The 24,902-nt window shown below is 38.4% G+C and overlaps 1 long non-coding RNA gene across 1 annotated transcript in view; it reads left to right on the top strand.

The window, feature by feature from the left end:
- LOC311599498 overlaps positions 1-24,902 on the top strand; it is a 173,556-nt gene that overhangs the window by 15,707 nt on the left and 132,947 nt on the right. Inside the window, exons 2-5 of the long non-coding RNA XR_014779916.1 lie at positions 6,531-6,795; positions 7,328-7,397; positions 11,809-11,891; positions 15,354-15,454. This is a non-coding gene — a long non-coding RNA (uncharacterized lncRNA). The remainder of the gene's footprint in view (positions 1-6,530; positions 6,796-7,327; positions 7,398-11,808; positions 11,892-15,353; positions 15,455-24,902) is intronic.

Here is a 24,902-nt window from a genome sequence, read left to right as displayed (position 1 = left end):
ATTACTGTCATTTCACAAAATCCTTCCTGGAAAGATTGACTGATACGTGAGTAAAACCTTGGACCATTTTCAGAAAAAGATACGCAGAACAGATGCTGCTCTGGCTGCTGTGGCAGGTGATGGTTTTCAGGTGGATGATGATGACTGTTTATATCCTACTCTCCTGGGACCCCTCAGTAGCTTTCAGCACTATGACTGTATAATACCAGTGTTCTGCTTAAATGCGCTGGCTAATGTAAAGGAGACATCTTTCTTCAGGGAAGTGGAGTCCTGACTTACTATTCCTGAACTTGATTAAACTGGTACAGATTTCAGCGAATAACCTGAGAATCGGTAAAGTTTTGGAGTTTTGAGAAGAACTTTTCTCGTGTGTGTGTGTAACTGCTTCCATTCTGTCTGTTTCGTGTGGTTATGGAAGGTTAAAGCATAGTTCACTGCAATCCCTCTCTCGCTAGATCAGCGATTCTCTGAGCTGAGTGCATCCCAGCCAGCTGGGTCCCTGTTCACACCTTAAGCAGAGAAAAGCACACTGACTACTTCTCCAGTGTTAAATGATCAGCTCTGGAAACATACATACAGACTGAGAAGGTTACATCTAAGAACATATGTGCACATGTACACATATATATGTAACAATTAATGAAAAAGAGACCGTCAGTTTGAAAGAGAGAAAGCAGGTATATATGAGAGGGTGTAGAGGTTCAAAGGGGAAAGGGGGTTTATTATAATCTCAAAAATAACAGGAATAATAAAAATGCATTTTACCTGGCCCTAAAACTACAGACTTTGAGTGTATCTCAGGAATATGGCTGTTTCCTCTGCTTTACTGCTGATTCTATTACGAATCATCCTTTCAGATAACCTACAACAGGTCAGCAGCTGCATCACTCTAATTCTCCATTCTGATCATAGATAGAGGAAATAAAGCAATATAAAAGAAAATGACATGTGTTTTAACCTCTCAAAAAATTTCAAGTCCAGAGCATTCCCATGGACGGAGGGTCAAAAGCACCATTGGCCTCTCCATGGCATCTTCCCGCCGTTCTGTCCTCCTTGAATGGCCTTTTTTATTGAAGGACACAGATGTGCACTATGCACTTAGATTCTATCTCATCATTTAAAAAAATCCATTTTGGCTTTGCCTGATTTCTACATGAAAATTCCCAAGTATTGTAAGATTTTTTTATTGTTTGTTTTTAGACTTTCCCACACGAGCACAATGTACTTCATCATATCCACCCCTCCTTCTCCGCCTCCTACTCCTCCTGTGTTCCCCATCAATAGCCATATCCTCTCCTCAGATTTACGTCTTGCTCTACAACTGTTATTGGTATGTTTAGATATACTTTGTTTGAATATATTTTGTTCTAAAGTTATGTGCTTCTTATGTTGTACTTTTATATTGTCTTCATTTTCTTGTAACCACTCCTACTTAGAGCCTTGTATAGTTCCTCCCACATAAAATGCTAAGTAAGCATTTGTTAAGCTAAACTAAAAGTAGTCGTCTTTACATGTTATACATATTTTTCAATAGCCGAAACAGTTTTTTTGAAACCTTATTTAGAAACAAAGAATTTCTCTTTCCTCCTCCTCTCTCTCATCAACTTATCATCTATCTATCTATCTATCTATCTATCTATCTATCTAATTTAGTTTCTCTTTCTGTGTGAGAGAGAAATAAAGAGTATATGTGTGTATATTGTTTGTATATTTTCCATGTGTATGTGGAGAATCATGGTCTTTTGAAAATTAATTCATATTAGAATTCAACAAAAAATTATGTCCAAGAATGATATAGTAAACTTATCTAGAAGAAAACTGCTTTTTTGTGTAGGACTTTACAAAATTGTATCACACATATTTTTTTTCATTACCGTGTTAGTTTTCTAGGGTTGCTATAACAAACTTCTACAGGTGTGGTAGCTTTTAAAATAGTGGAACTACATACACTGACAGTTCTGGTGTCAAGAATTCTGAAATGTGTCAGCAAGGCCAGGTTAGGGAACAAATTTACTTCTTGGCCTCAAGTTTCTAGTGGTTGTTGCATTCTGGCTGCCTCATCTAATGGGTTTCCATCTTTATGTCACCTCCGATTTTTCGTGTGATTCTCTTCTGTGTCTCTTACAAGGATTGGGACACATGCCAGTGAATCTAGGGCCACTTAATACAGAAGATCTCAGTTCAAGATTATTAATCAGATATGCAAGTAGTCTTTTTCTAAATTAGGCTATATTTAAAGGCTTCAGTTACTAGGATACGAACGTATCTTTTCTGGAGTGTACTACTCACTCCATTGTATTACACTGTCTGTTCTGCTCAGGGTCACATCGGTCCCATGTGCAAAGTACATTTCCCCTATCCCAGCAGTCTCGAGTCTCTTAGCCAACCCACCCCACAGTCGCAGCTCTAATGTAAAGGTCTCATCTAACTATCATCAGTGCAAGGCATTCTGAATTTTACAATCTAAAATAATTCTGTTGGTATAGAGGTACAGTTCTGGCATTTGAAGCCAAATTGCTATTATCAGTGAATCTGTGAATCAGAACACACTTTATGTGCTTCCGACATGCACTGGGTGTGGGAGGGTGGGGAGGAGTGGGGAGGGTGGGGAGGGTGGGGAGGGTGGGGAGGGTGGGGAGGGTGGGGAGGGTGGGGAGGGTGGGAGAGTGAGGAGAGCCAAGCACAGAAGCCATTTGCATCCCAAGAGGAAGACAATGGAAGGAATAAGGCCATAGCCAGCTCAAGTCAAGTTTAACATCCAGCAGAGAAAGCTCTGTTTAACTTTTGTGGTTTAAGAATCTGCCCTCTGTCTCCTCACTGAACTGAACTGAACATGTCTCTAGTCTCTGAGCATCAGAGTTTAGCTTTTTTTTTTTTTTACCACATTTTCTATATGTGGCAGAGTCACCCCATTAGTGCATTTATCATATGTTTGAAGTTCTTATCTGTCCCCTTTAGACCAAGCTGACAGTGGTTTTTTTGTTTGTTTGTTTGTTTGAATAACAATTTTAAAAATTATGAGTTTCTTGCTTATATCATGAGGGATCTGGACCATTAGACAGGAGAATTCTTTATGGCTTTTCTTTGATTTTCCCCAGGCCCTGGATTTGCTGGGATGTTTAAGTAGAGTCATGAATCAGGCGCATTCAGCACAAGACTTCATTAAGAAATGTCTAGCCAAACCTGGATCTTTCTTATGAGCATGGATTTCCAATGGTAAATTTTTAGTTCTAGGATTCTTTGCTGTCTGGATAGGCTGAGTATCTCCTACGTCCCCCAACATTGGCTTCTGTTTGCTTCCTAGTTCTTTCTCTCATTTCATATTTTTCCTGTGAGTGGCAAGAAGAAAGCCATACTACTACACCATTAACACTTCTGTTTGCACTCTTCTCCCCCAAACATTGAGGTCATCACTTTTGGATTCTGCCTTCCACACAACTATTTTATAAAACCTACAGATAATTCAGACCTTACAGTTTTTGACAGTATATAACAAAGATTTCTTCTGCTCCAGTTTCCAGTGCTCTAGTCCTCAAAAACAACAAAAGCTCTCTCTGCTTTTTTGCTTCCTTCAGAGAAATGACCATCTTCATTATTTCTACCATCTTTCAGTTCAGTTCGTGATTCTCGAAATTCTTTCGTTGTCCTCAAAAGCCTAGCTACTACCCAAGGCCAACTCTACAAATTTAGTTTAACTTTTAAAGGAAAAGGTACATATTTTAAACTTTCCTTACTTTATTTATCTATTAGTGAGTGCTTTGAAGAAATTCTCTCTGTTCCAGCACAAGAGTGTCCAGCCCACCTTTCTTGGTGTCTTGACTTAGGGTATATTTTATATTCTTTGCTTGCCATAGCGGTGGTGACTACTGCTTGTTGTTCTTTGGGCTCCTCTGTAGCCATTTATTTCCTTTTATGCATCTCACCCAGGTTTAACACTGAGAGTGAAAAACAGACAGGAAGACAACACATGTGACTAATATAGTGATTTTTCACGAACATTTGCAGATGGTTACAGGACTCTTCACAGTCTTGCTCTCTTGGTCTTTGGCTGACAGTTCCCAGCTCTGTCTGAAGCCAGAGGTTTTCACTTCCTTGAGGGAGGATCCTCGTACCCTTGGGATTAATCCTTTCACTAGGCCCTTTATTACTAATTAGGAGATTGACAAGCGAAGATGCCATAGATTCCTTTTTCTTGCTTTATTTAGTGAAGTCAATCCTCTTCCCTGTAAGAGATGTCTTTGTCCTTGACAATTTTCTCACATGTTTTCAGCCGACAGAGAAAATTATATGGATTTAAAATTATAATCAGTTTAATAATGCTAATAAATAGCATTTTTATAGCTCAGCAACATGATTTTGCAAAAAATATCAATATTCACAGCATGGCTGTCCACAAAACCCAAGCTCATCATCACTGATTGCATTTTGAATGGTTCATTTATTTAGAATGACCACAGAAACTTTCCAGAATGATTGCTATGGGTATTGTGAATGTGAAGGCAGCCAGCTGATTAAAATGACCCTAGAGAGAACGGTAAACATTCTCTCTACCATCTATCTCTATATAAGGGAAGATAATTTCATTGCACAGAAATGAATTCCAGGAAGAATTTGTTTAAAGAAGTGTGGCAATAGTCTATGTTTTCAGACCTTTACAAATGAGTTTCAGGCTTTTAATGAAGAAATCAAACCAATGCGAATTAATATTCAGACTTTGTCCCTGTAGCATTCAAAGTCAATTAAGTACAAGAATGCACAATGATTTAGTAAACTTGTGGAGTTTTTTTTATTGTAGATGAATTGAGTATGTCAGGTAATATGACTATCTTTAATCCAACTAGTCTACATTAACTATGAATAGCTGCTGTCTTTCCTATAATGATTGTTCAGTGCTGATCAGTGACAGCTTTGTCATTATGAAGGTGGGTCCTGTACTGTGGAAGGAAACAAGATACTGCATGACTATAAAAAAATTTAATTTTCTATTTTTAAGTCTCACAACTGTCCCTAAGTCCCTTGTCTCATTTCCTTCTAACAGCTCCTTTTGAATTTGAAAAAAAGAAAAAAAAACATACCAAATGTGTGCATGAGAAAATAAAGTGTATAAGCATCTGAGCTCTTTCATGTCAAACACTTACTTTATCAATTTAAAGATGTCCATGAAACTTGCCATGTGGTTGACTTTTGCAGTTGTCATAATGATCAGTGATTCTCAAGTTAAAAAACAATGTTTCAAATGGTTTGGAATGTAGTGCAAGCATTTGCCTTCCTTTCATGAGACCCTGAGCTTTATTATCAGAATCAGTGAAAAAAACAAAGCAAACTGAACATCATAATAATGAAAATATTTGAGCAGATGCTTGCACCTGTGTAAGGACAGACATATACATTCACAAAATTCTTTGTTATAAGCAAATAGAAACTAACTTATTCATTAGGTATTATCCCTTGCTGGTTTTCTGACTGTGAAGAGCCATTTGACCTCCATGGGTCATAGTTTCCTCATTCATTAAATGGAAATCACAATAAGATGTTTAACTTGAATATTGTTCAAAATTTGCTCAATTTCCAGTGCAGTGCATTCCACCTATGAGTGAGACATGTAGGCTGTGTTGGTGGTACCCTGTGGTTGATACGATTATAACTCAGCTGTTTGCACAGGAGGCTGCACACGTGGAGACATGGAAAGGCCAAATCATCCCTTGGCTCTTAGCCTGAGAAACTCCTTGTTTGCCGAGAGGGAAGGCAGGGAAGCATATACTTAATCTTCATAGTTAAGTGTGTAGAAGTTGAAGTGTGCTGTGTGGAGTCTTACGGCCGTACAGAGTAGCAAGGATTAGCTTTTCATAAGATTATCTTAAAGAATAGCTAACTTCTGACTGAGCCTTGAAGAATGTAAAGGACAGTTAGAGGGTAGAGTTTCTGTCAGTATATATAAAGATTTAACAGCTCAGAAGTAAAAATCAGTCTGATACAAAGGATAGGCTTGTTGGATTGAAAAGAAGTTAGAATTAGTTTGAAATAAAGTGTATATGACACTAGTTATTTCACTGATAATTTATTATCTACTTGTTCCACTAGAATTTTAATTGCATCAGGATAGTTAGCCATTTATTTTTATTTCACTTTGTATCCCCAATGCTGAGATTTTACTGTGAAATGTTCCTCATAGTCTCAAGCGTTTTAACACTTGGGTCTCACCTGGTAGCACTCTTTTGGGAAACTGGGACTCATTAAGCAGTTTGATTTGCAGACATCCAATTAGACCATCAACATGTGTGTGATAGGCTATCATTTTTTCCATGGTATAGTTTTGTTTTCTTTGTCAAAAATCAAGGTCTGTAGGTGTGTGGGTTTACTTCTGAGTCTGGGTTACATCACTCAGGATGATATTTTCTAGTTCCATCCATTTGTCTGCCTATACGATGCCCAGAAATTGAGGGAGCGGCCAACCAATGCCTTGAGACCTATACCATGAGAGACATCCAACCACTGACACTATTAATGATGATATTCTGCTATACTTACAGACAAAAGCCTAGCATAACTGTCCTCTGAGAGGTGTCAACCAGCAGCTGATGGAAACAGGTGCAAAGATCTACAGCAAAACAATTGGTAGAGCTTGGGGAGTCTTTTGGAAGGGTAGAATGAAGGACTGAAGGAGCCAAAGAGGTCAAGAACACCACACCAAAAAAGCCCTACAGAATAAACCAACCTGGGCCCGTAGATGATCACAGAATCTGAACTACCTACCAAAGTGCATGCGTGGGCTGGACCTAGGCCCCTTACACATAGGTAACAAATGTGCATCTTGGTTCTCATGTGGATCTCCTAAAAACTGGATCAGGGGCTGTCTCTGATGCTGTTGCCTGCTTTTGTGTCCCTTTTCCCTAACTGGGATATCTTGTTTAACCTCAATAGGAGAAGATGTGCCTAGTTCTACCTTGACTTGATATGCCAAGGCTTTCTCATATCTATGGGAGGCCTTCCCTTCAGTGAAGAGAAAAGGAGGAGGGAACAGAAAGAGGAAAGAAGGAAGAAGGGGAGGGTGGGGAAGCTGTGATTGGGATATAAATTAATTAATTAATTAATTAATGAAATAAAAAAAGAGGTTTGATTTGCTAGAAGACAGTCACTGGAGAGAGGGAAGGGATTACGGCCTAGAGTCCTATCTTGATCCAGGCCACACTTCCTGTTTCCCTGAAACTGTGATATGATTAGCCTTCCTTATCACACATATCCACTACCAAGTTGTTCTACCCACCACCACGCCTTCTTAACTGTGATGACTAATATAGCATAAACCTAACGATCCTCCTGCTTATAGTTGTCAAGTGTTCTGCCACTGGAAAAGTGATTGATATACCCAGAAACTATAAAGCATTCTGAAATTCAAGGTAAGTATGCATGTTAATTGATCAAACAACTTAATCATTTATCTATTAATTTACTCACTTTACTTGCCTTTAATGTCTTCCCTATTTCTTTCCATTTTCTTAGCTCTTGAACTATCCTTTTGTGGTAGTCTTATCTCTCTTCCATGTGAGAAGCTGTTCTTGAAAGGTAACCATTATTATGGCAGCAGCAAATAGAAGATATACATAAATGTTAGCTGAATTTAAGTATTTAAATATAACCAATACAACAGATTCAGGAATGCAGAGAGAGAAAGGTACAGAAGTCTAGGTGCTGTTGCCCCATGACTGCATCTGGGCTGTGCTATTGTCTGAGTACACATCAAAGAAAGCTGCACATGCAGGTGTTTTATACGATGGGTATAGTCAAACATATGGATATCTTTAGGTAGGAGTTTTACATATATGTATATGTAATATATATGTATATACATGTACATATGTGAGTGTGTTCTTTGACTATATAATATGAGTAACTCAATGTTTGTTTTGCTTGAGGAAATTTGGTAGACCCAGTGGCCAAACCCATCATACATTTGTGGATCATTCTTTTTACATAAAGAAAATATGTGATAATAGTGGGCTTTCATACAGTGATTTAGGGAGGTCAAAATTAACTTTCTATTTAATGGTTATCAACTGGTCCTGATTCTTTATGTTCGCTTACTTCTGCAGGCAAGTCCCACGGTAGTCTGATTACATACTAGTGCCATGAAAACCTGGAAGGAATTTCTGACGTCCACTCTAGAGAGGCGGGACACGTTACAAGGAATATCATGAATAACAGGAAGAATTCTCAGAAGTTGCTGGCTACCTCATGAAAAAAGAATATTGGTAAAGCCTGGTGATCTCACCCGTTCTCCCTACCTCAGAGAATGCAAGGTCTCAGGCCTCTACTCCACAACAACAACAACAAACTATTAATATTTAGAGGATTTTCTTTGTGACTTTCCAACATATTCAGAAACAAACTAGAGTCACAAGATCTTAAGGGCAATTTTTTTTTATCAATTCTTCTAGTGCTTTGTCCTGTTAAAAGAAAGTCAATATAGCCTTGTTTAGTCCCTAAGCCTCACAGTAATTTTGTGATAGTGTATCTCTCAGTTTTTAATCATAGTCAGATCAGTATTGTTAGCACTGGCATCAAATATGAATCCCACAATGGATAGAATCATTACAAAACCTACGTGGCTTTGTTCCACAGTTATACTTTTATTCTCTATAGTAGTTTGGATGAGAATGGCCCTATAGGCTCATATAGTTGAATAGTTGGTCCCTAGTCACTGGAACTGTTTGAGAAGGATTGGGAGGGATGGACTTATCGGACAGGGTATATCACTGGGGGGTTGGCTTTGAAGTTTCTAAAGCTCGCACCATTCCCAGTTAGTTCTCTCTCTCTCTCTCTCTCTCTCTCTCTCTCTCTCTCTCTCTCTCTCTCTCTCTCTCTCTCTTTCTCTTTCCTTCTCTCTCCTCTCTCCCTCTCTCTCTCTGCTTTCTCCTTGTGGATTAAATGTAACCTTCAGTGCCTACTCTAGCAACATGCTTTCCTGCTGCCATTACCTGTGCCCCATCCCATGTCATGATGGTCATGGACTGTAATGCTCCCAAATTAAATGCTTTTTTAAATAAGTTACCTTGGTCGTGATATTTTGTTCTGACAGTATAACTGTAATTATGACATAGTCTGTGTGCACATTGTTGTTGGATTTACTACTGGATCAAATGGCATCTGCATTTTCTTAAATGCTATTTTTGGTAAAAGTTTCCCTATGCCTCTTGCAAATAGAATTTTGGATGACTTGCCCTAATTTTCCAGACTACTCAAGACATTTGTGAGTTCCTTTTTAGAGACAGCTTTTGTCTTATGACTTTAACTTTAGAGAGATCTCTGTTGCTGGGTATAGAGTCCTAGATTTATACATAATTCCTTTCTATAATTGAAAGATTCATTTTTCTTTATTGCTTCATTGATTTATTAAATAATTTTATATTGAAATGAAAAATAAATTATCGAGTTTAATGTTCCATTTTCTTCTTTTTGCCATGCTTCTGATGAGATATCTGTTGTCATTTGTATTATGACTTTTTTTCTTCCTTTGAAAGATTTTTGGAGTTTCTTTGAAATATAAGGTTTTAGTAATTTAAATGTAATATATAATGACATTATTTTCTTCATTTTTTGTAAAGTCTGTACTGTTCCTTTAAAATTTTAAATGATACAAAGGTGGTTTTGAATACATAAAATTGTAGTGTTTATTGCCAAACTGGCATATATTCATATTATGATGTGGTAAACGTTTAAAAAACGTTTACTAGGATGCAAGGCCAGGTTCTGAACATTTCCTGATTTCTGTAGGGGAACTACTGCAACAATGGTTGATTTCACGCTGTCGACCAACCATTCACCCCTGAGGTAAAAACAGAACAAATGCACACAATGGGCTCTTGCAGACTCGTGTGAATATAGCTCATAGTCAGACTGCATGAAAACCTGAGCAATCTCTCTGCTAGTTACAATATTTGTTTTTTCAGTGCTGGGGATTGAACCCAGGTTCTTGTGCTTACTAAGTCTTCAGCTACTGAATCACATATTCAGCCAAACTATCTGTTATTTTTAAGCTTTAACTATAAAGTCTTTATAGTTGAAGAAACTCTTATTTTTTCAAATCAACAGACTAGAATACATGATCCTTAAATATAAGAGTAAATTGACTATACTCTGACATGTGAAACTGGAATTGGAATCTATGGCTAGGGTCAACCAGCTCTACACTTTCCTAGTTAGTTGACGCTCTCTAAGCTGTACCTCCAGGAGACTCAGTAAAAACAAAAGTCACTCAAACAGTGGCTTCTTTAGAAAAATCACAGAGGGGACATCAGTATTATGTGATAACTGCTTAAAATGTTGTAAGGTGTGTACAACTTTTCCAGACTTCCAATATGCCCTCAGGGTGAAACAGGAAATTCTTGGGAATGCATATCTATATTTTGACAAAGTTCTCCAGGGATTCCAATGAGTATCTCCTTGGTCCACAGCATGCATGGCAGTAGAAGATCATGGAACTATGCCATTCCTCAATCCTTTTCACTGTATGCCTACTGGATACATCAATGAGTGAATCAACAAGGGAACTAATGAATACTAGTTCATGCCAGTAAGCTATGTAGGACTTTTCTGCACTGTCCCAGACTCATCCTCTATCTCACTTTGACATGGCTCCCGTGTAACTAAAACATAGGTCATTGAGCTGGCCGGTTCCATAACATTTATATAAGCCTGTGGATGTGATAATTAAGAATGGACCCACATAGTGGACAGGCTTCTGATTTTGAAAATGAATGCAACCAGGTTAATCTAGACAGAAAAGCTTTCTATTAAATATAAATCACCCTCAGTGATAAACTGATATTGTTTATCTGTCTATTGTACCCAGTTTCACAGTGGTAAAACTGTTCTCTCTCTGAAGTCCTTTCTAATGCAATGTTTATGATTCTCTGTTTCATTCAGAATTAATATTTGCTTGTTGTCTACATCCTTAAAATGTTTGCCATCTAGCTACCCACCAGGTTCAACTTCATGCCATCTTGTCACTTCTTTTCAATTGATGAATTGTTAATGGCACCCTATGTCCATTTATAGACATTTCCTTTTTGAGTAAATGCATAGATCCTACAAGGAATATATTGTAGAAGGTCATGTTTTGTTGTCTATGCAACTGAGTTCAGTAGAGCAGAGCTGCTTAGGGATTGTTCAGTGTTGCCTTGTTGAGGGTGGCTGGCGTTGAACTGTTTGAAGAATATCAATGAAATCTGTGTTATTGAAAAGAGAGCACTACATTAGATTTAATGGTTCACAAAACTGGAAAGTAGGTCAGTGCACAACATTCCTATAATTGCCTCTGGCTCAGTTGCAAACTCGGTGGAAGCCCCTGAGGACCAGACGGCCATCCGTTGCATTGGGGTCAGAGAGGATGAGTCCCCCATGACACCAGGGCAGCCCTGCTTAGCATTCTAGGTCTATACCGGCCCATTCCTGTATCCTTTATCCAGGGTTCTAGGAAAAAATTCTGGGCTACAGCATATGGTTTGTTTTCATTTTTGAGAGGTTTCCTCTAATTAATTTCCCATTAACTTTTGCCTTTTATAAGATCTTTTACCCTGACATCCCCTGAGGTTGCTTGAGGACTCTGGGTTACTTCATTTTTAATATGATGCGTTTCAAAAGACTGGCAGAATTAAACGGTGGCAGAAAATCGGGGGCTAATTAAGCAAGAGTGGGTCATGTTCTAATTTCCCGTCCTTAGGCAAAATGAAGGTCTTTTTAATTATAAGTTTAAGTTAATGGACTACAATTTTATTTGAATAATAATAAGCACCGCCATCTCCCATACAGGTCACAAGTGAGACCTTCACAAGTCTCCGAAGGAAGCCATTGGCTATTGGGAGGAGGAAAGGCAGCAGAATGACATGTCACAGGTAGGACGGGCACAGGTATGGTTAAGCTATCTGTGATATGTAGTGTATGACTGTGGTGCTCCGTGGTGGAAGCATAGCTTACACTTACCCAGAGCAGACCTTGTTGATCAGGAAATAGGTGGTCTTCCCTTCTCTTCACATTGCACTTTCCCCCTTTGTTGTCCCTTCTCTCAATAGCTTTCCTTCTTTTCTCTGCTCACTGACAATCTCTTATTTATCTGTTGATCCTTGAGCTTAACCCATGAGACCTCACTCAGAGATTCAAGTGGTAACGTTGCCAAGGCAACACTGCAATCTGTTGCTTTTTTTGAAAGACTAAACAGCCTTTCTGGGAGAAGAACTTCACTCTTGGGGGTAAATCCTGAGAAACCTGGCAGGGAGCAAGAACAAATGATTTGAATTGATAGCTTAAAGGTGTTGTAGAATCACCACATTGTAAAGGATATTGAATTATAAGACCCTAACAAATGGTCCATATAGCAGAGCATCTTTCTTACACTACTTAGTGTATCTGCAAGAGAAGAAGGTAAGGAAAAGTAGAAACCTTATGATTTTGCAAAGTGATCTGATATTATATATATATATGTATATATATACATATATATATATACTTGTTATATTTATGTGTTTAAAAATCAGATGTAAATATACCTATTGGATTAAACTGGGAACTATGTCTGAAGGAGTATCTATCAGCCATTTATCAGCCTAATATTCACAAATGAGTTTCACCATAAATTGAGTACCATGGTGCATTAACTAACCATCAAATCATGGTGTGTGTGTGTGTGTGTGTGTGTGTGTGTGTGTGTGTGTGTGTGTGTGTGATGCACTGTGGTTGCTATCAATACTCCTTTTACTATTTGTAGTAAAGAGTTCCATTTTGGAGCAAGTCTACTTAAAGGCATGAAACCTAGCCCCCACCCCGTATCCCTATTTCTTTTTTGGTTTCTTAACCTATGTCCCCTAGAAAGAAAACCAAAGGAAATTTTTATCTGCTAATATTTTTTTTTCTGGCTGTAAAATCTCAGAAAACTAAGAGTGAATGAAAGCAACAAGGTGGGAAAGGAAGGATCAGTTAGTGATGTTCCTCCCAGATGTCACTTCAGGAGTGATAGGCCACTCTTCTAGGTAGAGGAACTGCCATCTGAATGCAATCCTGAGCTTTAGGCACTTTTCAAATATCTCCTCCCATGAAGGCAGAGATGCCTTTGCTGGTAATATGGTCTTTATTGACCCATCCACAGACAGGGACTCACAGAACAGCAGTACAATAATGTGGACTCCTTGTTCTAGTCAAGGCAACTTTGAAGGGTCATCTCAATTTGAGCTACTAAGGAGTCAGCTGAGGTCCCATTAGTGGTGCATCCTAGCTTCCTTACTTTACTTGACCCACTGTTCCTACTCTCTACCCTACTTGAGATCATGCCTAAACTTCCTTCCTGTTACTCACTGTTTCAATCTGGCTCCTTGGGATCTCAGTTCAGAAAACTATATATTACAGTCTGCACTGTGCGTATGTTATTTCTTCTGTCTTCTGTTATCTGAAGCTCTCCACGCAGTATTACTCAGAGTGCATTCTCCAACTCAGATTTTACCAGGCCTAATCCATTGCTCTTTGAGCCTAGCACTTTCTGGTTTATAATTGGCAATGGTCCTATACCATTTCTAGCATTTCGGTTTTTTACAGTAAAATAAGTTCCCCTGGCCTCGTGCAATGTTGTATGATATCTCATGATAGTGAATCAAACACCATTTCAGCTGTGCATCTATCTTGTGAGCAGGAAAGACAGGCATACCATAATATATGTTTATTTCTATGACAATGAGTATCTGGTTCATCCAGACTTGGAGGGTGAATATAGACAACTGGACGTCAAGCGGCTTATTCAGGGAAGATGTTAGAATAACGTATAGTTGGTCTGTATCTACGGTTGCTTGGACAGTTGGCAGCATCAACAATAAACTGAGTAAGACATATAGGAGTGGATCATGAGGTCATGATTTTCTGTATGTTACTATGCTCACCTTACCATGTTCTCATTAAACTCTGCTATAGTTCTCTGTTCACATCATGTTTTCCTCTTTTCTTCTACAGGTATTGACTGTAGGAATAACTCCCAATTATGCATGCCAATAGACTTTTTTCCCCAGAGCTGGCCTCCCAAGGTCTATAACTTATGACAAGGAATATAATATAAGAAACTCAACCAAAGGGAATGTGTCACCAAGGTGACCACTCTGATCATAGATATTCTTGCTTCCTTGGTTATTCTAGGACATTTCTAGAGAGATATGAAGGGACTGCAGTTGAGGAGAATCCCTGGGGATAGGGAAGTATTGGAGAAAAAAAAAAGAGGATCAAAAGGCCCCATCGTTTTCTCCCATTGGCCCAAATCTGCCACACTGGATAGTATTTTCGTTCTTCTAAGTTGGTCAGTCAGCCATGCCAGATGACGACCACCAGGGAGACAGATCATTTCTTGTTCAATTGGGCCAGTGCACCAGTTCTCGGCGTTCTTGTCAGGTAACATCTCTTCAGTAAGGGTAGAGAGAACAGACAGAATTTCTAATCTTGCGGTATTAATACCACTATCCACACCAGAAAAGATAACAAATGAGTGAGTAGAGAGGGCTGATGGAAGGAGGATGAAACTTAAACTACGATCAGTAACAATGATTAAGTGCATGTGTGTAGGAAGTGTCTACAAGTGTCTTCTTGTAGAAGGCTAGAAATAGAATATTAAGAACAGTAACAATAATGATGGTAGCAATACAGTTGCCTTATGGGGAATTAATTTCAGGACCATTCCTGCAAATACTAAAATCAAGACCCTTATAGAAAATAATGTTGTATTTGCATATAACCAATACACATTTCCCATGCACTATAAATCATCAAAATCTCTCAATTCTGAAATATTCTAAAATCTGAAATGTTCTGAGTGTGGATGTAATGTCAGAAAGGGAAACGTCACACTATGCAGGTGTGAAAATGCAGATACCTAGAGAATATTGTTTAAAATTAACTTTGAGTTTTGTGTACAAGGAAACAAAACAGAATCTTCGGTTAGTCTCATCTTTTTTTTTTATACCTCATGATATATATGCAAATATCTAAAATTTTGAAATTCTAAACACTTCTCATCCCCAGAATTTTGTGCAATGGCTACTAATTCTCTTGGTGATATGCATGATAGAAAATAGATTTTATGCTGCATCGCTCAGCGAATGACAGAAACACACACGTTTAATATAGTTGTAATTGTTTTTCTGAATATTTTCTACCTATGCTTGCTTGAATCTGTGAATGCAGAGCCTGTACCATGGTAGGCTTGTGGTAGTAATAACAACAAGGCGTATGACAGCTTCAGGCTTTGCAGCTGACAAAATAGACAAATATGCTTCATAGAGATGGGACTGGAGAACAGATTTCCCTCAGTGTGTTCTCTCTTTCGCCAGAGGCGAGCACTTGGTGGCAGGAATGTACTGCTGCTCCTCCCTGCCGTGGCAGGAGATTAAGAAGAAGCCAATGACACGGAGATTCTGAAGGACATCAGAAGGTAAACATAATCTGCCAACCTCACTTTATAAATGAGGGAGTACATCCAGGGGGACAGAGTGACTTCTATGTCAGCTCTTGCATTAAGAGGAAATGATTAAGAAAGAGGTGATAGCAGTAGCGTTAAATTAAGTGGTGCCCTCATTAAAGCTTCATCGCTCGCAAAAGAGACAGGTATCACTGGAGGTTTGGATTTTGCTGGGTACCCATTATGTTCCATGGATCTCATGTTCATTATTTTCTCTAATTAACCAATTAATCATCACAAAATGCTAGGAGGGCAATATAATTTCACCCGTGAATTGAGAAGTTTCGAGCTTATACAAGTCTGCATTAATAATTAGGTGCTGCTGGAATCAAAACCTGACTTCAGATTCCAAGCGTCAGGCTCATAGGCCAGTCTCATTCTCCAGGAGTGGGGCAGTGAAGGCACACGGAAGCCAGGGACAATGTCCTATTTCTACTTTTCCCTTTAAAGGAACTTTAAAACATCAGAGATTGTAAAATGGCGGCTTACCCAAAGTAAATAAAAGCTTTAATATAGTAAAGACATTCAGAAAAGGAATATTCCTAATCTCCACACTACTTGGGGTAAGTAGCACCTGGCTCTTCCTACACCAAGATATTTCTTGGTAGGATTCTAGGGTTTTCAAGTTTCCTCCTACCTCAATATTTAAGTAGTCGAGAGAAAAGAGATAGAAATCCTATGAAAGCTGCCATAAGTAGTACTATCCCTTTCATTGTCCCTCTCTGAAAAATCTTTAAAACTTCCAAGAAAGTAACTGCACACAGGGATTGGGGACAGAATCACTGAAATGCTGACATAGTGCCAAGGCAGGGATGGGGGCTGCATCCACGAACTGCCGCAAACCATGCAGGCATCTGGAGCTGTCTGGGTGGCTTGGTTTCTATTGGCACATGGCACTGCACGTGTGGAGGCTACATGTGATCATTCCAGAAAAATCATACTCAAGTGTAGCTGGGATAAGGAATAGATTGATGTCTTTAAATACCACTGTCTGGCCTTCCACAGGGATACTTAATTTTTATCTCAGCTAATTTAGTAGATCCTCATCTTCCTCTTCCTCCCCTTTCTTCTCTGGTTCTTCCTGTGCTAAATATCCATTAGACAGAGCTCCATGTATGCCACAAATGCTAGCTTTTAGATTCTCCTAATAATGCCAAGAAAGACGTTCTATTATTTTAACCTTATAGTTCAGCTGAGAACACAGAAAACATTAAATACTTACTACTCTTGGTCACGTGGCAAATAGCACCTGATGCTGGATATGAACCTTTGCAGCCTGCTCCAGGGTGTGTACCCGGAAATGACGACGTTACTTAGTCATTTAAAATCTTAAAATTATAAATTGCATGCGCCTCTTGTAGACCAGTTTGGTTAACTCAATGCCCTTTTTGTTTGCTCATTTGCCTATTTAGAAAGGTCAGGAAAAGTACTTGCCCCAACTCGAAGCGTCTCGTTCAGCTTTTAGCCTGCTTATATGTCTGAAGGACAGCTGTAGTGAAGCCACACCTCCCTAACAGCCCTGCTAGACTTTGGTTTGTGGAGGTCTTCTGGCTGACGTCATGAACCTGGCTGATTGGTTCACTTCTCCGTCATCTCTGGCCGTTGAGTTATCTGCAGCCCTCCAGTACTCAATGCTCCAGTCGTACTATTAGGTTTCTACCGTTTAGTCTGAGCCACGACAGTCTATGATGTTTCCCTTTGCTTTCTAGAGGCTGGAAACATTCTCCCCCTTCTAGCCCTCACAGCCATTAATCAATAACACAATTTACTTATGAATTCTTTGTCCCCTCCGGACTGAGGTTCTCTTGAAGACCTTTATTCTTTCAATGTTATTGCATGTAGGATGTATACATTAAAGACACAAATTTAAACATATGAATCCTTTTCTGAGAGAAACTGGAATGTGAAGAGAGCCTGTTCAAATATATATGATACTAAGCTGTGTTGATAACTCCATTTAAGAGAGATTTTTTAAAAAGCAGAGTTCATAAACCTTTCACTTTTAACTTAAGACTTTCATAAATAAAAGCATACAGACAAACAATGAAAAATATGCATTCCTGACAGCTCAATGTGGTTTGTCACAAAGTAGGTCATTACTTCCTATTAGAATGATGCCTAGTATAAAATCTTAACTGGAAGAGACACACTTTTCTAGAACTTTTAGAATTTAAGAAAGTTCACAAGGCAATGACCTCAGTTTAACTAGAACCTCAAGGTGTGCCATAAAGAACTCACCCAGTGTCCAAGATAATTGTCCTATCACAGAACTGTACCAGCTGATGTCTGATGCCTTGTGATTCATTAATCTCAGGGATGACTAGTTCCTCCAGGGAAATGGCAGACTCATTAAACGCTAGAAATGAGCCTTGTATCCAAGAAATCTACTCTAAGTGAATGGTTTCTTCTCCAGCTTCTAGAAAGTCAGCACACCCACTCCACACCAGATCACAGGCTGGAACAGTCTTTGTACTTAAGCTCTTGTATCTTTTTTAATTAAATAAGACGAAAGACCAGCTCTTTCATGGAGGAATGGCTTTCTTCTTCCCTTTGTTGGTCGGGGGTTTGGGAAGGGGTATAATTTTCTGTAGTGTTGCTTTCTTCTTCACAATGGGAGGAGGTAATCATCATCCTAGGAATTAAAAAAGAATTCTAATACCTAGGTTGAAAATTTTAACCTAGTAGGTGAGACTTATCTACTTGACTTTGCGTTCTTTTGGGGAAAAAACTGGTTAGGACACAGGGAGATTCCTCTGCTATAGGCATGTTTGTTGTAGATTCCTTGGCTTAGGTTCTGTAATACCTTTATAAACTAGAAATATACACCCGGGAATCCATAAGTTACTGTTATGCTTATTTGACATTTTGTCATGGTTAGAAAGGATTTGAAGCTTCAAGTGAAAAAGACCAAATTGGAGAAATACCTCCTATAGGCCCTGTGATGCTCCTTCCATTACCTGGCAAAGGTGAACTGATAAAAGGAGGGGCCAGATCACATTAAACAATAATGTGCAATATGGACAATGAAACTGTAACTTACTAAAAATATCAATGAATACTGATGCCAACATTTAATTAAATATTATATTTAATTATATAAACATATAAGTTTAATTTATTTACATAATTTTATTAAATCAGTATGAACATAACTAATGGATTCATGGATAGATGATACAACTTTAGAAAGAAGAACAGTGTCACTAAATTCTTGGTTTTAAAAAGCTTCTACAAAAGGTGATTTGGACTACACTGAAGGCCTATTTTAGGAAAGAGGATAATTAATGTTCTGTGGTGGGAGATTCAAATGACTACTTTTTCCAAAACCAAATAAAACATGGACTATAATCACCCCCACTTCCCTAAACATAACACAGATGCACCAACTTTTTTCTCACAATCCTGAAAACCAGAGTTTTTCATAACTCACTTGGCACCAGTACCTGATCTAGCTTTCTTGGTAAGAAAGCAGGTCTAGATGAATAAGAAACTATTTATAGTATTTATTTATCCCACTCAGAGTGAATTATTTATATGTCTCCTAGCAGAAATAGCAATATGATGAATGTGTTTAATTTGGGGATTCTGTCCTAGTTCTGGAAGACAGGATCTGCTGTGGCTTTGTTTTCCTTTTCTTATCCTTAAGCACACATCTTCCTCTACCCACCTGGTTGCTTTAGGGACTGGAAGGGGGTTTGGAAACAGCTAGCACCCCCTTCCTGAATGCCAATCTTCTTGCCTTCCTACAAAAAGTGGCAACGGGCCATCAGCTCAATGCTTCATTCCTCATTTTTCTGAAGTTCGGTTACTTTTCATGGCTATTTAGTAAATCAGCTTGGCTCATTAAAATACTTTCTTCCTCTATCCTTCATGATGCTTATTTTATATAATGGCTCTGAAAGGAGAGTGGTGTTGCTTTTTTACTTTCTATCCTAACCAACCAATTTATATGTAAAGCACTCATGAGACAGTTATAAGGTTCTGAGAGATGAAAAGTGATAAACTCCAGTCAAGGATAGAACATTTCTTTTTTTGATATAAAACAATTTTGAGGCAATGGCATATAGATTTTTCCCTTGTAGAAAGTAATGATGATAAAGTCACATTGCAGATACTCACAGTTGTAGGTTTCTCCTAAATTTTCCACGTCTTTTCTTTCCTATGATATTGTTTAGCAACACATATTCTACACAGAAGGTGTGCTGATGAAGCCAATCAGAACTTTGTTACGGTGTCATAGATGGAGCTAGAAATGATTTGCAGGGATGGGAAGTTGGTTGGGATAAGCTAACTTTAAAAGAAAAAGAATATATGTGGTCTAAAGTACATGAATGACAGCATCGTCGTGAATGCAGAGAGGGCTCAGGAGTTATGAGCATGTACTGCTCTTGCAAAGGACCAGGATTTAGTTCTTGACAAGCCTACAGTTATCTACAACTACAGTCTCAGAGGATCTGACACTTTCTTCTGTACTCCATGGCAACTGGACATAATAAAATAAAAAATAAAAATGTCATCATGAACTATACCACTTCAAACAAAAATACATGCTAATATTTTTTATTATTTAATTAGTTTATTCAGATTACAACTCAAATACATACTAAAAATTATTTTGAACTAGGCGTAAAAACAATAAATATTTATTTACTATCATATCATGTCCTCTTTCTGAATTCATTTTTTAATGTTTAATACTAATTATTTTAGTGAAAGGTCTTTGGGGTGTTTTTGTAGAAGTGAAAGCTAAATGAGGGGAGGGAGGGAGGGAGAGAGAGACAGAGAGAGAGAGAGGAGGAAAGAGAGACAGAGAGACACAGAGACAGAGAGTCAGAGAGACAGAGAGACAGACGGAGAAACCCCAGTACTGTAGAACTTCTTATCTAAGCCAGGTTGGCCTTGAAGTCTTGGCCCACTCATCCTCTCAATCAGCCTCTTGATTTGAGTGTTCATCTTTTTATGGCTATGAACACATCCATTTATCCTCTCTCTGGAATAAAAGTTGCTTTCCTTTATCAATCTGAATATATTTTGCATTACTGTTTGGCATTTGTTTATTATTGCTAAGAAATGCACAATATTCCAGTGTTACATCTTTCTATGATGTATTATAGGTTATGCTGCTTCTTTGTTTCTAATACTTCTCATTTTCTGAACATCTAGTTTATTTATTTAATATAGTTATTAATTCTACATAGTCCTCTTATTTGTTAATTATGGTCTTGAGTCTGAGATTCTGCTTATTCTGATGCTTTTTGAGATTTAAATACACTTATTTTAAGCATAGAATGCTATCTTATTTCTACTTTATCATTCGTGAATTTTTTCAGAGTATGGGCTTTTCAGTGGTCTCACATGATATTGATTTTCTTGCATGCTTTATAATGATCAGTGGCCAATTTACCTTCTAAGGAAACTTATTTTCATCTGCATTTTTCATATTCAATGGCTTTATGGTTGTTTCTGTCCACCGTTTGTTCTATTTGGCCCTATTATCCTATTGGTTAATGTAGATCCTTAACTGGTTATTAGATGGCTCATTTGAAAGCAATGGTCCTCCTCTCTCTTTTCCTCTGAGAAATGCACATGCGCGCATGCGCACACACACACACACACATATGTGCCTACATACATGCATACACACATACATCATACCACATGCATGCGCACACATGCCGTTTTCTTTATAGTTTTAGGAAGTCTGAGACCATCATGTAAATCATTCATACTGACTCTGAACAGACCATCTGGTTCAATTAAAGGACTACATGGGAGAAATTAATTTGCATAATGAGATGCAACCCACATGCTATCAAATGTCCATTTGTAACTTAGTAGTCCTTAGTTGTACTACTTAGTGAGAACATCAATCCTCAGGTATTTTGGAATATGAGGCTTTAATTTTTTTTGTTTTTTGTTTTTTGTTTTTCAAGACAAAGTTTTCTCTGTGTAGCTTGGACTTGCTTTGTATACCAGGCTGGCCTTGAACTCTTGAACTCACAGAGATCCACCTCCCTCTACCTCCCCAAGTGATGGTATCACAGGTGTGCAGGACTGCACCTGACTTTAGGAATGTGTTTAAGAACTCTGGGTAAGGAGACTGGAGTTTTTGTCCTATGTACATAGAAAAGATTTAGATGTTTAGGCAATTAATGCGCCACTCTATTCATAATCCTCCTGAGTTTCTGCTTGAGTCCCAAATAAGAGGCACACTTCTAATTTAGCCATCTTTAAGCTTGCAACAGTAGATTACTGAAGCTTTAATTGACATTTCCCAGGGACAAATGATCCTCAGAACCTTTACATGTACTTGTTTGCATTCTGTACAATTTAAAGTTTTTAAACATTTTACTTATTTATTAATGTTTTTAATTGGAATAGAATTACGGTGCTTTACCATCCTTTTTCCCTCCTGCCCTTGCCAGCTACCTTCCACTGAATCCCTCCCATGCTACCCCATTTTCAAGTTGATAGTAGCTTATCTGTAATAATATTTATTACATACATGTATGTGCACACAGATGTACATAAACCTGCTTTGGTTTTTGTGTGCATATGTCTTCAAGCCTGATCACTCTGCATATATACAACTTAAAAAAAAACCTTCTGCTCATTACTGAAAGGGCTGGGTTTGTTATTTATGTTTTTACTATTAAAGTTTTAGTAATCCTAGATGATAGATGATAGACACTAACAACTACATGCTTCAGACTGTTGTCTCCAGCCATGCACTATCTTTTCATTCACTGACCACATCAAATAACAAACATATAAAATGCCAAGGATGCTTACCTTAGCAGTTTTTAAAGTTGCATTTATTATGACTTCAGTGTCATATCTAAGAAATGTGAGATACTCTGCTTCAAATAAAAAAGTCCAAAAAAACAAACAAAAATATTTTAACCTCTTTTTTTTTTTATTTGTAGCTGAAGCAAGGTTCAATATGACCTCTCATGTTCTAGAGGTTGACTCTAATTGGTAACGTATTATATAGTATTTCCATTCAATACTTCATTTGCATAACAGTCAAACTAATTACATATAGAATATTGGCTACTTTTCAATTAAGCAATGGAAATGAGTGGCCATGCATGAAGTATTGCTCAATGCAGACCAGCGTGTAATTCATTCATATTGACTCTCAGCTGACTGCCAGGTTCTCCTGAACAATCGCACTGGGGAAGTTATTTACATAATGACATTCAACCTGAATATCATCACATGCCTCTTTGTAATGAAGTAGTACACATCTATGTGGTCTAAATAAATCAGTGCAGAAGTGATTAGTAAATTGAAATTATGCTGTCATCTCTTGAAATTTTGTTTATAAAAACAATTATCATCCATACATGACGGAAAATTATAGGTACAATGTTTCCTAAAGTCACTTTAGCTTTTAATACACCTTTGCTTCTGAGATTCCAGTTATGAAAGGGCACTTACATTTTTTAAGAGAAAATAAAGAATATCTTTCTTTGTGACCTAGAAAAACAGAGCTGCTTTTGTAACTAAAAGTTATTTTTGGAGGAGACGGGAAAGATAACAACAAATACAAAGTACTTCATAGTGAGGCAGTCAAACCTAGAACATATATTCAGTTTGAAAAGTGTAGGCCACTTCAATGTCAATTATCTGTTGTATATAAATTCTAAAAATCATGAGTGTAATGCATGAATGAAAAAAAACCCAAACTTCTGAATTTTCATCTATTTTTGGAAAGCCATTGCCAACCATTTAAAGCGTTGTTACAAAATTTTTCAAACCAACTTCCCTTTGGACGGGATTTTTGTTTGAACGTAAGAGTCTTATGCTTCCGAATGCTCTGCAGTGTACCACAAGCACAGAAATGTGCCTGTTACTTGGGACAGAGGAGACCTGGAAATCAGTAGGAAAAGCAGAGACAAGCTGGGCTTCTTCTGGTAACTGGTTAGTCCCCTGACATGAGATTTCCCCTTTTAGCCCCGATGTTCCCAAATTGTCAGAAAAATGTGCAGAGAAAATGAGCAGTATGTTGTCACCTGTATCTTATTGAGCCACTGAATCTTTTCCCCCTAATCAACAGCACACGTCGGCAGAGGCACCTGTGCAAGCGACATGCACAGGTCATCAGAGGAGTCTGAAACACCCACAAAGAAGCAGCAAGATGCTGAGGAGTTCTCTCAAAGCATTGGAGCTATAACCAAGTCTATAGGACTAACGTGGTTCTCGGTGGAGCATCTGGGCTGTGTGGAGGTTTTACAGTCATTAAAAAGAGAGGGAGCAAGCAGAGGCACTGGTGACATGGCTCAGCACATCAAGGCACTGTGGCCAAAAAGGATGACCTGAGTTTGAGCCTTAGAACCACATGGCAGACAGGGATGACTGATTCATGTAAGTTATCCTCTGACTTCTACACCCACGCTATGGCAGGCGCACAGGCCCCACGCCACAAATAAACGTTTAAGATATCTGTATTAACTGACATGACCTCAAAATATCACAATGTATAGTGCTACCTTGTTTTCCTGAGGTACATGTTGGAAGTTGAATCCAGAAAAGTTTACTGTGCAAACCATATTTACAATCAAACTAGGTTCTGATTCAGGAACTAGGTCCTAGCAGTGGGGATCATGTCGAGGACTGCAGGAGATTGTGAGGAAAGTCAGCTGTAAAGGAGTGAGGAAAACAGACCCTGCCTGCTGAGAGAAGTCAGGACAGCACAAGAAAAACAACCTGCATGGCTCTGTGGAAAATAAACACCATGGACATCCAGTTGAGATGTTATTGAGGACTTTAATACCTAAGGCTGGGCAGATGGTCTTAGCGGTTAAGACAGCTTGTTGCTCTTGCACAGGACCTGGGTTTGGTTCCTGGCTCCTACATGATGGTTTAAAACAGTCCGTCCAGTAACATGGGATATGGAACATGCAAATGATGGAGATGCAAATTGTGGAGGTGCAAATGACGGAGATGCAAATGATAGAGATGCAAATGGTGGAGATGCAAATGATAGAGATGCAAATGGTGGAGATGCAAATGGTGGAGATGCAAATGATAGAGATGCAAATGATGGAGATGCAAATGATGGAGATGCACATGGTGGAGATGCACATGGTGCAGAGACATACTTGCAGGCCAAACACAGATACACACAAACAAACAAAAAATGCTACATACATCTAAAAAAGAGAGAAGAAAAAAGAACTCCAGGGATGCAGCTGCAGAGCATGAAGTATTGTGCCCGTGAAGACTGGATCCCATGTGAGTGCGCCACCTGTCAGGAAGACATGCTTTAATATAGAGACCCCTCCCTGCCTTACTGTAACTCTCCTCTTGTCTTTCATTTCAGTGCTGGCTTTTGCAGGAAAAATGCCAGCCTCTCCCAAAGGTGACACGCGATGACAAAACAGTAAAGATCTACTTATTTCCCAGGCTGCTCCTC

This window comes from Acomys minous (assembly GCF_964271855.1).
Source record: "Acomys minous genome assembly, chromosome: 6".
Lineage (NCBI taxonomy): Eukaryota > Metazoa > Chordata > Mammalia > Rodentia > Muridae > Acomys > Acomys minous.
The sequence above is the reverse complement of the archived record's forward strand: the minus strand, read 5'-3'. Positions and strand labels throughout refer to the sequence as shown.